The sequence below is a fragment of the Dasypus novemcinctus genome, chromosome 10 (assembly GCF_030445035.2).
Source record: "Dasypus novemcinctus isolate mDasNov1 chromosome 10, mDasNov1.1.hap2, whole genome shotgun sequence".
Lineage (NCBI taxonomy): Eukaryota > Metazoa > Chordata > Mammalia > Cingulata > Dasypodidae > Dasypus > Dasypus novemcinctus.
In genome coordinates, this window is record NC_080682.1 from 77123558 (window position 1) to 77136085 (window position 12528).

The following is a 12528-nucleotide window of genomic DNA, read 5'->3' on the forward strand; positions in this document are numbered from 1 at the left end:
CATGTCCAGGAAGAACAGCACACCCCAAACAGTATAAATCGTAACAGGCCTACTTCAAGGCATACACTGGTCAAATTTCCCCATGCTCAAGAAAATGAGAGAATACTGAAGGGAGCAAGAGAAAAAAGATCCATCACATACAAGAGAAACTTGATGAGATTAAGTGCTGATTTCTTATATGAAACCATGGAGGCAAGAAGGTAGTGGTATGACATAGATAAGGTGCTAAAAGAAAAAAACTTCCAGCCAAGAATTCTCTATCCAGCAAAGCTGACACTCAAAAATGAGGAGAGTTCCAAAATATTCACAGATAAACAGAAATTAAGAGAGTATGCCAATAAGAAACATCCCCTTCAAGAAATACTAAAGGGAGTTCTGCAGATTGAAAGGAAAAAACAGGAAAGAAAGAGTTGGAGGAGAGTGTAAGAACAACTAAAAAGATAAAAAGAGAAATAAAAACAACATATGGCATAGATAAACCTAAAGAAAATATGGGTAATGTAAGTAATTCCTGGACAGTAATGACATTGATTTTTAATGGGTTAAACTCTCCAATCAAGAGGCACAGACTGGCAGAATGGATAAGGAAATGTGACCCATCTATATGCTGTCTACAAAAAACCCACCTTAGACCCAGGGTGTAACAGGTTGAATGTGAATTGGTGGAAAACAATTTTACCGTTAAATAATAACCAAAAAAGGGCAGGATATACATATCTACTAGGTACTAATACACCTATGCAGACAAAATACTCTAAATGCAAAACTATTGTAAGAAACAAAGGACACTATATATTAACAAAAGGGATAATCTATCAAGAAGAAATAACAATCATAAACATTTATGCACCTAGCAGGGTGCCTCAAAATACTTGATGCAAATTGGAAAAAAATAGGTGGAGAAAAAGATGCCTCTACAATTATAGTGGGAGACTTTCATACATGATTATCACCATTAAACAGAACATCTCAACAGAGAATCAATAAATAAACAAAGACTTTGAATAATACATTACAGAATTGGGACCTAATAGACATATACAGAGTATTATACCCAAATACAGCAACATATACATTTTTCTAACATGTACATGGATCGTTCTCAAGGATAGACCACATGCTAGGCCACAGAACAACTCAATGAATTCAGAAAGATTGAAATTATACAAAGTAATTTCTTTGACTGCAATGGAATGAAGCTGGAAATCAGTAAGGGGCAGAGAACGAGATTAAGCACAAAGATATGAAAGTTAAACAACATACTCTTAGACAAACAATGGGTCAAGGAGGAAATCACAGAAGAAATAGTAACTACCTTGAAACATGAAAATGACAACACAACATATCAAAACCTATGGGATGCAGCAAAAGTTGTACTAGAGGGAAATTCATAGCATAAATGTCTATATTAAAAATGAAGAAAGAGCTAAAATCAAAGACCTAACTGCAAACCTGGAGGAATTAGAAAAAGAACAACAAGCAAACCCAAAATGAAGTAGAAAGAAGGAAATAACAAAGATTACAGCAGAACTAAATGAAATTGAAAATAACAAAGTACTAGGGGAAAAAAAAGCAAAACCAAAAGCTGGTTCTTCAAGAAGATTAATAAAATTGATGAACCCTTAGCTAGACTAGCAAAGAAAAAAAGAGAAAAGGTGCAAATATATAAAATAAGTAATGAGGAAGGTGATGTCACCACTGACCCCACAGAAATAAAGAGTAGCATAAGAGGATACTTTGAAAAAATGTATGCCAAAAGATAGAAAACCTAGAGGAAATGGACAAATTCCTAGAAACACACAAGACAGCCTACAGTGATGAAGGAAGAAATTATGAATATAGAAGACCGATCACAAGAAATGAGATTGAATTATTCATCAAAAACTTCCCAGCTAAGAAGAACCCAGGACTAGATGGCTTCACAGGTGATTCTATCTAACACTCTGGAAAGAGCTAACATCTATCCTGCTTAAACTCTCCAGAAAAATAGAAATGGAAAGAACATTGCCTAACTCATTCTATGATATCAACATCACCCTAATACCAAAACCAAACAAAGGTGTCACAAGAAAGGAAAACTATTAGACAAATATCTCTAATGAACCTAGATGCTAAAATCCTTAACAAAATACTTGCTAATCATACTAACAATATATCAAATGAATTATACATCATGACCAAGTAGGTTTCATCCCTGGTATGCAAGGAGGGCTCAACATAAGAAAACCAATCAACATAATACACCACATTAACAGATTGAAAGAAAAAAATCACATGATCATTTCTATAGATGAAGAAAAAGCATTCAACTAAGTATAGCACCCTTAATGATAAAAACACTGCAAAAGATAGGAATAGAAAGAAATTTCCTCAACACGTTAAAGAGTATATGAAAAATCCACAGCTAACATCATATTCAATTTTGAAATGCTATAAGTTTTCCCTCTAGGCTCTGGAACAATACAAGGATGTCCACTGTCACTACTCTTATTTAATATTGTGTTAGAACTACTTGCTCAAGCACTTCAGTAAGAAAAAGATATTAAATGCATCCAAATTGGAAAGGAAGAAATAAAAATTTCACTATTTGCAGATGATATGATCCTATACATAGAAAGTCCTAAGAAATCTACAACAAAGCTTCTAGAGCTTATAATGAGTTCAGTAAAGTGACAGGTTATAAAATGAATGTGTAAAAATTGGTGGCCTTTCTGTACACCAATAATGAGCAATCTGAGGAGAAAATCAAGATAAAAAATCCCCTTTATAATATAATAGTAAAAGAATGAAATATCTAGGAATAAATTTAAAGGACTTATAAACAGAAAACTTCATAACACTGTTAAAGGAAATCAAAGAAGATGTAAATAAATGGAAAAATTCCATTTAAATAAATAGAATAATATTCCCTGTTCATGAATAGGAAGACTAAACATCATTAAGATGTCTATCCTACCCAAACTAATTTACAGATTTAACACAATTGCAATAAAAATTACTACAGCATTTTTCACTGAATTGGAAAAACTATCTATGACATTTATTTGGAAGGGCAAGGGGCCCTGAATAGCCAAAGATATATTGAAAAAGAAAAACGAAATCAGAGGAATCACATTACTTGATTTTAAAACATAATACATGGCTACAGTGGTCAAAGCTGCATGGTATTGGCACAAGTATAGACATACTAATCAGTGGAACAGTGCTGAGAGTTCTGATATAGATTCCCACATATACAGTCACCTGATATTTGACATGGCCAACAAGCCCACTCAAATGGGAGAGAATGGTCTCTTCAACATGGTGCTTGGAGAACTGGATATCATATCCAAAAGAATGAGAGAGAAATACCACCTCACACCTTATACAAACTTAAGATGGATCAAAGATATAAATATAAGCGCCAATACCATAAGTTCCTAGGAGATAATGTGGGGAAACATACACAGGGTCTTGCATTAGGAAATGGTTTCATAAACTTCACATCCAGAGCATGAGCAATGAAAAAAAAAATAGATAAATGGGACCTCCTCAAAATTAAGAACTTTCATACCTTAAAAGAGTTTGTCAAGAAAGTAAAAAGGCAGCCTATACAATGGGAGAAAATATTTGGTAACCGTATATCTAAATAGAGGCCTATTATCTAGTATATATAAAGAAATCCTACACCTTGAAAATAAAAAGACAAGCAACCCATTTAAAAATTGGCAAGAGATTTGAATAGACACATCTTCAAAGAAGAAATACAAATGGCTAAATAGCACATGAAAAGATGCTCAACATCACTAGCTATTAGAGAAATGCAAATGAAAACTACAATGAGATATCATTTTATACCCATTAGACTGGTGGCTTTTTAGAAAAACAAAGGATAAGAGGTGTTGGAGAGGATGTGGAGGAATAGGAACTCTTATCTACTGCTGGTGGGACTGTAGAATGGTGCAGTCATTGTGGAGGACAGTTTGGCGGTTCCACAGAAAACTATAGAACTGCCATATGATCTGGCAATCCCACTGCAGGGTGTATACCCAGAAGATCTGAAAGAAGGGACATGAACAGATATATGCACACCAACATTCATAGCAGCATTATTCACTACTGCCAAACAGGTCCATCAACAGATGAATGGATATATAAATTGTGGTACGTACATATGATGGAATATCACTCAACTGTAAGAAGGAATGCAGTATTAACACAAGGGATAACATGGATGAATCGTGAAGACTTTAGGTTGAGTGAAGCAAGCCAGGCACTGAAGGACAAATATTAACTGACCTCGCTGATATAAATTAAGCAAATCGAGAAAGCTCATAGAGCAAGAGTTTGGAAAATGGGTTTACAGGAGACAGACAGGGAGAAGAAGATTGTGAGTCAATGCCCATTTGGGCAAAATCTATGATTAAGTGGAAGGGTGTAGTTGTGTAGTGGATAGGCATAACAGTAGTGTAGTGACGCTATTGGGCTTGGCTGTGCTAGTCTGTAAGGGAGGTAGGGTCAGGAAGGTGGGTTAGACTGTCCATGGATTGGGGGGACAGTTGGAGAAGGGAGCATGTGAACCCTGGAGATTTGTGGATATGTGATTGAAAGTACAATATTGGGAATGTTCCTTTGGCAAATATGGCAGGGGAGGGTTAATGGCTTAAGGTATTGGGTGTGGGGGATATGCAGGACAGCTCATACCTGGGGCAGGCTTCTAGGGAGTGTGTAGTGTTCATCTTGTCATAGTGTGTTGTATCTGGGGGTGGAGATTCACATGAGTGGGAAGGTGTTGGACTCCCATCCTGGGGAGTCCTGCTATGATCTCAAATAGAGGGGCAGGAGTCTCTTGAGAACATAGTCAGTGCCTAATTGGGGGGGGGGGGGAAGGGCAGTATGTCAAGCCCTCAATGTTGTTGCAAATAACTATGAATCTGGTCCTTCAATGAATTAATCTTGGTGGTTACAATGGGTCCCGAGGGGAGAGGGAGGGAATAATAGAATAGATGAACACAGGACATTTTTGAGGTGATGGACTTGTTCTACATGATCTTGTAAGGATGGATACAGACTATGTCAAACTTCATCAAAATCTATAAAAATGTGTGGTTCAAAATGTAAAACACAATGTAAATAATTGATCATGGATAGTGACAATGTTTGAATATTTGTACATTAATTGTAAAAAATGTACAATCCACATGTAAAATGTTATTACTAGGGGAAATAGGAAAAGGTAGAGGACGTTGGGTATATGAAAATCATCTATACTCTATATGTGACTTTTCTGTAACCTAAAGCTTCTTTGAACAAAATGAGAAAAATTAATTTCTTGGTGAATTAATGGAAACAATGTCACTTGTACATGCAAGACAACAGATCTTACCTTGATGAAATACATAATGTTGGGAAACGGACTTTGGCCCAGTGGTTAGGGCGTCCGTCTACCATATGGGAGGTCCGCGGTTCAAACCCCGGGCCTCCTTGACCCGTGTGGAGCTGGCCATGCGCAGTGCTGATGCGCGCAAGGAGTGCCGTGCCACGCAAGGGTGTCCCCCGCGTGGGGGAGCCCCACGCGCAAGGAGTGCGCCCGTGAGGAAAGCCGCCCAGCGTGAAAAGAAAGTGCAGCTTGCCCAGGAATGGCGCCGCCCACACTTCCCGTGCCGCTGGACGACAACAGAAGCGGACAAAGAAACAAGACGCAGCAAATAGACACCAAGAACAGACAACCAGGGGAGGGGGGAAATTAAATAAATAAATAAATCTTAAAAAAAAAAAAAAAAAGAAATACATAATGTTAAAAAAATTTTACATTTTTAATTTTCTGATTATTTCAAACTTTAAAGAAATTTTATTTTATTCCTTATTTTTAAATCCAACATTATTGTATCATTTTCCTATTAATTGTACTCAGTTATTTTATTGGCTTCAGTTTTGAAGAAGTTTTTGATCACAGAAAGATTACAACTGTGGCAGGGGAAGATCATTGGTGAGTGGCTCAGAAAGGGGGAATGCGCAGGAGGAGGTTCACCTGGAGCATACCTAGAAGCCATATGAATGTACTCAAGTGTTCATGGGCATTGTCACATTGAGTGGAGATCCACACAATAACCAAAGAAATATTGAATTCCCATCCTGGGGAGCACTGCCACATTCTCTAATGGGACAACAAGATTCTCCTGAGTACAGGGGCAGAGACTAGTGAAGGGGGATGGACCATTGATAGGTCCTTGATTGTGATGACTGTGTTTATGAACCTTTACTTCTGAAATTGAAACTTAGCACAGTATTATAGGGTGCCTAAGCATTCCTCCTGAGAGCCTCCTTGTTGCTCAAATGTGGCCTTTCTCTAAGCCAAGACTCAGCATATAAATGCATTACCTTCCCCCAGCGTGGAACATGCCTCCTGGGGTTGAGCCTCCCTGGCACTGAGGGACTACTACCAAGCACCAACTAGCAATGCAACTAAAAGGGGGAACCAAAAGGGGGAACAGGTAAAGACAAATGAGTTTATATGGCTAAGAAACTTCAAAGTGAGTTAGGAGGTCATTTCAGCAGTTATGCTTATGCACATCTCAGCAGGAACTCATAGACTATCAAAGTGAATATTACCCCATATAGGGAAGCTCCTGAGGTCTCTGGAGATATCCAGACACTATAGGCAGGGCAGACAGTTTAGAAGTTTGGCACCCTGCCAGTGGGCCCTACTTTGGAATTTAAGCTCCCCAGTGTGATAGAGTTGGACTCAGTTGTGTTTTCCCATGTTTACACATGGCTCTGCTGCCCTTCTATATGAACCCATAGTTAGTACTAGAGTTGATAGTTGTATGTCCAAGAGACTTAAATCCTTGGGCTGTCCATGTGCCAGTTGGGCCTTGAATCTCAATAGACTTGCAATACCTACTCTCCATTTCATTGGACTCACCCAGAACAACTAACAAGGAGAAGATGACTGACAATGACCATCTCAAGGAACAGAGAGAGTCTGCAACTGCAAGCAAAAAAGTCCCATCCATCTGCCCAATGGGACCTAAGCCCCCTCTCAATTAGAGGTAGAGTGGGCATCACCATCACAGAATCCTCAGGATTGGGAAATGGATGATGGGCTAGAGTAGACTTAGAGTTGTTCTACTGTAGACTTGTTGTGCTCCTAGAAATGGGAGAACATTTATCATGGATGTGGAGGCTGTGGCCACTGGAATTTCTGAGGGGAGGGAAAGGGAAAAGTGTAATATGGGGCATTTTTGGGACTTGGGAATTATCCTGAATGACATCTCAAGGATAGATAAAGGTCACTGTATATCATGTAATAACCTGTAAAAATGTGTGGAAGAGAGTGTAAACTACAATATAAACTATAATCATCATTTAGTGGCAATGCCCCAAGATGTGTTCACCAATTGTGACAAATGTACCACACTAATGAAGGATGTTGCTGATGTGGGAAAATGTGGGAGGGGTAGGGAGTGGGGCATATGGGAACCCCCAAAATGTTTGTAACATTTGTAATCTAAGTTTCTTTTTAAAAAAATAAAAAAGTAAATGAAAAAAAAAATTCACAACAAGAAAAAAAACCACTCTGCAATTATAAGGTTCAAGCTGTTTCAGGCCCCTTGGAGCTCTCTGGCCCAGAGGCTTCCCATTGAGCTGACTTGGCAACATTGCTTAGATATGTAATCCTACCCCCCGTTCTTCTTCTCTAGGAGTTTGGGATTTATCCCCTTGCTCTACTTCCTCTCTGGTGGCTTCTTTTTGCCACTTCCTCTGAAAGGTTTCCAGCTGTAAGGTAAGGGCCTGCCCCTCCCACTGCAAACTTTTCAAAGCATGGCTGTCAATAAATAGATTGTAAGTTATTACCATCTAAAGGTCAGATCTTTTTCTTAGTCAACTACAAAATCCTCAAATACAGACTCACTACAGCACTACTTATTAATGAATAAATTATCTCTCCAAGAAAACATAAAAATCCTTAATATGTATGTGTCTGACAACAGAGTGCCAAAATACCAGAGACAAAAATGAATAGAACTACAAGGAAGAATAAAAAAATTCACTATTATAGTTGAAGAGTCCAACACCCTTCTTTCAGCAATTGATAAACCCTGGAGGCAAAAAGCAGTAAGTATATAATTGATCTGAGCAATGTCATCAATCAACTGGATCTAACTGATATTTTTAGAATGTTTCATCCAACAACAGCAGAATACACATTCTTCTGAAATTCACAGCAAATATTCACCAAGATAAACAACATTCTGGGCAATAGAACACTCCTTAACAAGATTAAAAGAATAGAAAGCAGGGAAGCGGATTTGGCCCAATGGATAGGGCATCTGCCTACCTCATGGGAGGGCCAAGGTTCAAACCCAGGGCCACCTGACCCGTGTGATGAGATGGCCCACGCACAGTGCTGATGTGTACAAGGAGTGCCGTGCCACGCAGAGGTGTCCCCCGTGTAGGGGAGCCCCATGCGCACGGAGTGCACCCTGTTACGAGAGCTGCTCAGCGCAAAAAAAGTGCAGCCTGTCCAGGAATGACGCAGCATCCACGGAGAGCTGACGCAGCAAGATGATGCCACAAAAAGAGACACAGATTCCTTGTGCTGCTGACGAGAATACAAGCGGACACAGAAGAATACACAGTGAATGGACACAGAGAGCAGACAACTGGGGGGGGGGGCAGGGAAGGGAAGAGAAATAAATAAAAAATAAAAAATCTTAAAAAAAAGGAATAGAAAGCATATACAGTATGTTCTCAGATGATAATGGAATTAAAGTAGAAATCCATAACAGAAATATAGCTGGAAAATCTCAAAATATTTGAGGATTAAGCAACACATGGGTCAGATAATGTCTCAGGAGAAATTAAAAGACATTTTGACCTAAATGAAAATGAAAATAAAACTTATCAAAATTAGTAGGATGCTGTAAAATTGGTGTTTAGGAGGAAATTTATAGCATCAAACACATATATTCAAAAAGTAGAAAGATTCAAAATCAATAATCAAAAATCTGAAATCAACCTAGGAAGCTAGAGAAAGAAGAAACTATAAATCTAAAGCAAGCAGAAAAAAAGGAAATAATAAAAATTGCAGAAATTAATGAAGTTGAAAACAAGAAATCAATCAAGAAATAAATGAAACCAAAATCTGGTTCTTTAAAAAGATCAACAAAACTGACAAATCTATAGCCTGGCTAATCAAGAAAAAAGAGACAAGACACAAATTAATATCAGAAATGACAGAAGGGCCATCGCTATTGATGCTAAGTACATTACAAAGATAATAAAGGACTATTATGAATAGCGCTATGCCCACAAATTTGATATCTTAGATGAAATTGGCCAGTCCCATGAAAGACACAACCTATCAAGACTCGCACAAGGAGAAATAGATAATTTGAATAGGTATATATCTCTTAAAGCCACTTAAAAATTAACAACTTTTCAAAATGAAAAGCACTAGTACCAGATGGTTTCACTGGTAAATTCTTCTAAACATTTAAGGAAGAAATAATACCAGTTCTCTACAATCTCCTCCAGAAAATAGAAGCAGGGGCAATACTCTCTAGCTCATTTGATGAGGCCAGCATTACCTTAATACCAAAACCAGATAAAAACATTACAAGAAATGAAAACTACAGACCGATATTTCTCATGAACATAGATGCAAAAATCCTCAGCAAAATAGTAGCAAATTAAATTTTAACAATGTATAAAAAGCATCCTGTACTACCACCAAGTGTGATTTATTCAGAAATGGAAGGCTGGTTCAAAATCATTTAATCAATTAATTTAATTCATCACCAACATGCTAAAGAGGAAAAAAATCATATGAATACATATGCAGAAAAAACATCTGAGAAATGCATAATCAATTCAGGATAAAAACTGTCAGAAAACTAGGAACATAGGGGAACTTCCTCAATTTGCTAAAGAATATGTACAAAACCCCTGCAGCTAGCAGCATACTTAATGGTGAGAAACTAGATATTTTCCCCATAAGACTGAAACAAGGCAAAGATGTCCCTTTTTAGCACTCTTATTCAACATTATACTGGAAATCCTGGATAATGCAGTAAGACAAAAAGATGAAATAAAAGGTATATAGATTGGGAAGGAAGAAATAAAACTTTGTTGCAAATAACATGATTATGTAGAAAGTCTCTCTCTCTATTTATATCTATACCTATCTATATCTATCTATCTATATATATATATAAACTCCTGGAACTAATAAGTGATTATAGCAAGTTTGCGGAAAACAAGGCTAATATACAAAAGAACAATTGGAATTTAAAATTAAAAACACATACCGTTTACCTTAAAATCAATGTACTCAGGAAAAAAATCAAGTACCTAGAAATCTAACAAAATACATATAAGATCTATATGAGAAAACTACAAAACTATGATGAAAGAAATCAAAGATCTAAATACATGGAAAAATATTCTATATTCATCAATAGGGTTACTCAATATTGTTAAGATATCAGTTCTTCCCAACTTGATCTTTTTCCCAACAGACTCAACACAGTCCCAATCAAAATCCTAAAAAGTTATCTTGTATCAACAAATTGATTTGAAAGTATATTTAGAAAGGCAAAAGACCCAGAATAGCCTGCAAAATACTGAATAAGAACAAAGTCAGAAGACTGACACCACCCGATTTCAAGACTTATTATAAAGCCACAATAATCAAGATATTGTGACATTGATGAAACATTACGTATATAGATCAATGGAACATAAGAGAGCATTTGGAACATTTGGTCTTTGGCAAAGGAGCAAAGGAAATTCATTTTTCAACAAATGATTCTGGAACAACTGCGCATGTACATGGAAAAAAATGAATTTAGACACTGGTCTTACACTTTTTACATACATTAACCAAAAATGGATCATAGGCTTAAATGTAAAGCACAAAATTGTGAAATTTTTAAAAGATAACATAAGAGAAAATCTAAGTGGCCTAGGTAGGGTTTGGCAATAAGTTTTACATAGTCAACATGACTGATAACTTGGACTTCATCAAAATTAAAAACGTCTGTTCTGTGAAAGATATTTCACAGAGTAAAGAGAATGAAAGGACAAGCAAGAAAATGGGAGAAATACTTGCAAAATAAATATCTGATAAAGGACATATATAAAATATGTAAAGAATTTTAAGACACAATAATAAGAAAATAAATGATCCAATTAAAAATGGGCAAAAGCAATCTTAATACTTATTACAGACCTCAAGTCCCTGGACAGCCTGCTGCTAGCTGTAGGGCACTCCTTGCCTCCCCAACCTGGGAGTTTGAGCCAAGAGGAGGCGGCAGAGCCAAGCAGGACTCGGCCACCCCACTACTCAGCCCAGTGGATACGAGGTGCCTTCATAAGCTTCAGTTGTCGTTCATGGAAACCAAAAAACAAGTGGGCGAACATGAAGTTCAATCATACTATCCAAGCTGCTATCGACCTCACAGCGAGGGTTGCTGGGGACACTGCATGTGTATTGTCTGGGCAGCCATTTAACACGATGAAAGTTAAGATGCAGACATTTCCTGACCCGTGTGTGGGGGGGTTTACCAACTGCTGCCTTAAGACTTACAGCTAACTGGGCTTCCAGGGCTTTTAGAAGGGGACCAGCCTGGGGCTAATCACCAACATTATAAAGAACTCTGCTATGGCTTCTGCCAACAGGTCGTGAGGATTGAACTAGATAAGCTGTCAAAGCTGAGTGACCTACAGAATGCCACAGGCTGGTCCCTTCGCCTCTGCTTTTGCTGCACTGGTGCTCTGTTCCACTGAGTTCGAGAAATGCCACCTGCAGACCATGTACGGAATGGAGACATCAGGAAATATTGCCAAATGCCATAATACTGTTTGGTCCATTGTGAAGACCATCCTTAGAAAGGACGGCCCCTTGGGCTTCTACCAGGGTCTTTCCAGTACTTTACTTCAAGAAGTATCAGAGTATTTCTTCTTTGGTGGCTATGAGTTGAGCCAATCATTTTTCTTTATGCATCAGGGAGATAGAAAGATGAGCTAAGGTTCTGTCCCTTTGATGTTAAGTGGTGGAGTTTGTGAAGTTTTTTTCTGGTTGGCTATATATCCAGTGGAATGTATTAAATCCACAAGTCAGGTTCTTTCGATGGCTGGAAAACAGGCTTGATTTCAGAACTTCTAAGTGTTGTGAAAAATGAAGGCATAACAGCCTTATGTTCTGGATTGAAGCCTACTATGATTTGTCCATTCCCTGTCAATGGGGCACTATTTTTGCCCTATGAATTCAGCAGGAAGTTGATGATGAGCCAATTCAAAGAATGCATTTGAAATGTCTTGGCAAATCTGGATCCAAGTACAGATGTTTAGAGACTACAGGTCATCTCAGGGTTTTGCAGTTCAAGACCAGGGTGGAATTATTTTGGCTTCATGGGAATTTTGTTTTTGTCTTTCTTTCTTCTAAACCTTAAATTTTATGGAAGGACTTCTATTCTAAATCACGTAATTTCTGCCCATAATTGTAGTGAAATAGGAAAGTTGTTGCTGTTGTCATTGGCGGAA

General features: G+C 37.7%; 1 pseudogene; it reads left to right on the forward strand.

Moving 5' to 3' along the window:
* Window positions 1-11404: 11404 nt before the first annotated feature.
* LOC131280210 (mitochondrial ornithine transporter 1 pseudogene) lies at window positions 11405-12297 on the forward strand (annotated as a pseudogene).
* Window positions 12298-12528: the final 231 nt, after the last annotated feature.